Source organism: Nelumbo lutea, chromosome 2, assembly GCF_056320005.1.
Source record: "Nelumbo lutea isolate HS-2025 chromosome 2, American lotus-T2T, whole genome shotgun sequence".
NCBI classification, from domain to species: Eukaryota; Viridiplantae; Streptophyta; class Magnoliopsida; order Proteales; family Nelumbonaceae; genus Nelumbo; species Nelumbo lutea.
In genome coordinates this window covers 2,230,235-2,234,105 of record NC_142685.1, presented here as the reverse complement: position 1 = coordinate 2,234,105, position 3,871 = coordinate 2,230,235, and positions in this window count along the sequence as shown.

Genomic DNA, 3,871 nt, shown 5'->3' with positions numbered 1-3,871 from the left:
ACATCGGATAGCTTATTCCCCTAATCTTTGATGGCTTTCCAATTCTCCAGTGCAAAGTTCCTCTTCTTTTTCCAAATTTGCTTACAACTCGAGTCCACGCTTAGCCTATGAGTAATGACCAAAGGGTCAATTCCTGGCATGTTAGTGACAAACCAAGCAAAGACATCGACATTAGTTTCGAAAATCCTAACAGTTTGGAAAGTGTGTCCTAAGGGAGGCGTGAGGCGACTCGTATTGTCTTCTTTGGCTTGGCCTCGTCTAGGAAAACTGAGATGATGTCCTCGATCGGTTGGCCTTGGCTCGCTAGTTTATCCCTGGGGTCGAGACCTTCCAGCAGTAAAGCTTCTTTGTACTTGACTTTTAGTGCCATTACATGGCACTATTTGGCAGCTTGTTGGTTCCCCTGACTACTCTCACGCCATGTTTGGTGGGGAAATTCATGGCAAGGTTATAGGATGAGATGGTTGCTTTGAGTGCATGAAGGGTCAGCCTCCCTATGATGCCATTGTACAGGGAACCTATCTTCACGATCAAGAACTCGGCCATCTAGGTGACTTGTCGAGGCTCGATCTCTATTGCTCTCTAAGTCTCTATGATGGACCTGGGGCCCATGCCTGTTGCTGTTATTATGAGGATGTGGCACCAACATTGCCCCCTGACATACTCCTTCAAGTGCCCACAACGGATGAGGGACTCCTTCAAGTACCAACTCGATTTGGGTGGAGTTTAGTGGCATATATTTGTTGAATGAAGGGGCTGGTGGCCTTTTCTCACTGTCTTTGTTGGTATGGCCGTGGCGTTGTCTTCCCTTTCCTTCCTTTTCTTGCCCGTGGCCCCTCGGCTAGGTTTCGCCTCTAGTTCCTAGAGGTGTTGGTTGGCTTTGGCCTCCTCGACAGCAATGTGTTTTTGTGCCTTTTCCATGAACTCAACCTTGTTCTTGGGCAGAGTCTTGGAGATGGACCATTTGAGGGGTCCGAGCCGAAGGCCATTGATGGCTGCATGCATGGAAACCGAGGGGTCAAGATCCCTTACTTCGAGATCTTCCCGCTTGAATCGGTCTATGTACGCTCGAAGGCTTGCCCTGCACTTCTGCTTGATGAACATTAGGGAAAGGACTATCTTCTAACATCATCAGCTGCTGACGAAGTGGGAGAGGAAGAGATCTGCAAACTGGTGCCATGAGTTGACGGACCGAGGGGGGAGTGTGTAAAACCATCTACACATTGCTTCCTTGAAGGTGGTTTGAAAGGCTCGGCACGTGAAGGCATCTGAGTACCATAGAGGAGCATGAGTGCTCTGAAGCTTTCCAAGTGGTCATCTTGATTTGTGCTCCCATAGTAGGTCTCCAAAGTGGGACCTTGAACTGAGGTTGGAGCGGCTTCGAGGTGATGGAGTCAGTGAAGGCATCCATCCGGGTGGATAAGGGGTTCTGATTGGTGGAGGCATCACCTTGGCCCTCCTTCACTTGTCGAATCTGATCTTGGATGGCGACTATCTACGCCTAAAGGTGACCGAGACATTGGTCAATGAGGGTCTAGACCTCGTCTAGGTTCTCTTTCACGTGGCACAGGTTGGCCCTATTCTCGGAGTGCTCGGATATTGTCACATCTTGAGCCTTGTGAGCTCAATGATCGTTGAGGTGATCATGATGATTGGATACTAGTGGGGGAGAGGCATAGTGTCGGCCTCCTGCCCTTAGAGCAGGTCTGTAGTGGCCAGATTGCCTACCATCATCCTGGTTGCTCTCCGCTTGACGGTGATGGAGATTGTGGTCCCTGTGGCTGTTGTGAGACCCCACTAGTTTGCCTCTCCGACCGGGAAGCCAAGAGGTCTTCGATAGGGGCTTGCTAGCCTATTGGCTACTGTTGTTGGATGTTGAGGGGCCGGCCTTCCCTTGGCCAATCGGGTGCTGGCCTGGAGGTGCATGGGTGGATCGTCCACTCTATTGCCCCTGGCTTTTGATGGGGCAACCACCCTATGGGCGGTCTACTGTCAGACACCCTACCTCATCCAACCTCTAGGCTAAGTTGTCTAGCAAGTCAAGGACCAACTTGAATTGGTCCATTGTGACTAGGTTATGAGCGCTATGAGTGTGGTCTTGCTCATCGTCCATGTCAAAAACTTGATTGATTAAGTTAAGTTGTTTTTAAAGGGAGGTTTTGAAAATATTCCCACAGACAATACCAATTGTTGCTACCAAATATGAGGTTGAGGGCAACATGGTGTTTTCACTGGTGTCCGAGGTCGACAGGTCCGATTTGTAAACAAGAGAAGAATACACATCAGAGGTCCCGAGTGTTATTCTACGGGTGGTGAGTTTGACAGTCAAGTTAGTTGAGCGCTTAAGAGGGGTCGGACTAGGCTAGAGACGAGGACTCAAAACTTAGTCTTTAATAGCTAAGAATGATTCTCGTGGGATTCTGAATGTAATCTGCTTACCTTGAGATAAGCACCCCCTTTTATAATTGACCTTGTCTTGGAGTGATTGGAATCAGTTTATGATGTACGGGTAAGATTTAATTTGACCAATGCCATGTAGCATGGTCCAAAGCCCGCTAAGTATCCCTACATTAGCGGATATGAATCAGATTTTCACAAGCCATTCAAATTTCACTCCTGAAAATTTTGATTCTGCTCGATCTAAGCCGAGCTTCAAGCCAAAACTCACTAGCAATGTTTCATCGCTAATTGAGCCGTTCTCGAGCCCAATGAAACTTACTAGCAATGTTTCATTAGGTAATTGTTTTGTTTTTTGTTTTTGTTTTATTTATTTATTTATTTATTTTGAGAAACAGTATCACAATACATATTGGTTAACACCCCCAGAATTCCTCAAGACTTTTGCTAGTGGCGCTGCAGTTGTCTATGATGATGAGGGTACCTTCACGTGTTGTGTTGTGTAACAAAGCTTAAAAAGAAAGGGACATTGATCAAACAGGAAAACTCACAAATTTATAACTAGCTAATGAAAGGAAGGAAAATCGTGCAAGTCACAAGTAAACATACTTGGAATTTGAAACTACTACTATTGTGAGGATACTTGAGGTGTGATAAATGGTTGATAACAGCATTGCATCGTCGGCTCCAATTGTATATATGGTTGCACAGCATACCCTTTGATTACAAACCTAGAAATTTGAAGATATTCTTTTCTTTTCTTTTTTTTTCTTTTTTTGTGTCTACTGAATTTTTGTTAGTACTACAGTGCTGAACAAGGAAAAATTGTTCACGTGTTTTGAGTGTTCTCTCTGTCATCCCCGAATCGTATTATTGTATTTATGTAATGTAAGAGGAAAACAAGGATTTGGGCGTGGAACATTGGTTCTTTTTTCTTGTTTTGAAGAAACTTTGGTTTCAACATTTTTTTTAGTAAGACATTAGTTCAACTTCAAGTACAAAGAGAATTGGTGAAGGGTAATTCTATTAATGTTATCTTCTATATCCAATAGGGCAGAAGGATATGATACCAGAAAAAGTTTTGACCAATCAATTCTATCTTATATCCCATAAGCAAACCAATCTGAGAGTCGTGAGGCTAGTACGAACGACATTAGAGATTAACGAATCGGCATTTTATTATTTTGGATCTCAAGGAAAGCCCAATCCCAAGTCCAAGCCCATTTGAAGGTTTGCTGGAACGCAAATGCTGGATTTTAATCTCATAAGAGATTAAATCTAATGGATTTGAATGGTCAATTACATGAGAAATTGTACTTGTATATTTGTTTGGAGAATTAGCTTTTCTCTTATAAATTTCAATTTTGAATTTGTCCCACGTTAAAAAATTATAAGTTTTGTTTTCACTATTTTAATAGGAGTTGATTTATACTCTTTAGAAATAATAGAGGAGAGTATGGAGGTTTGATACCGC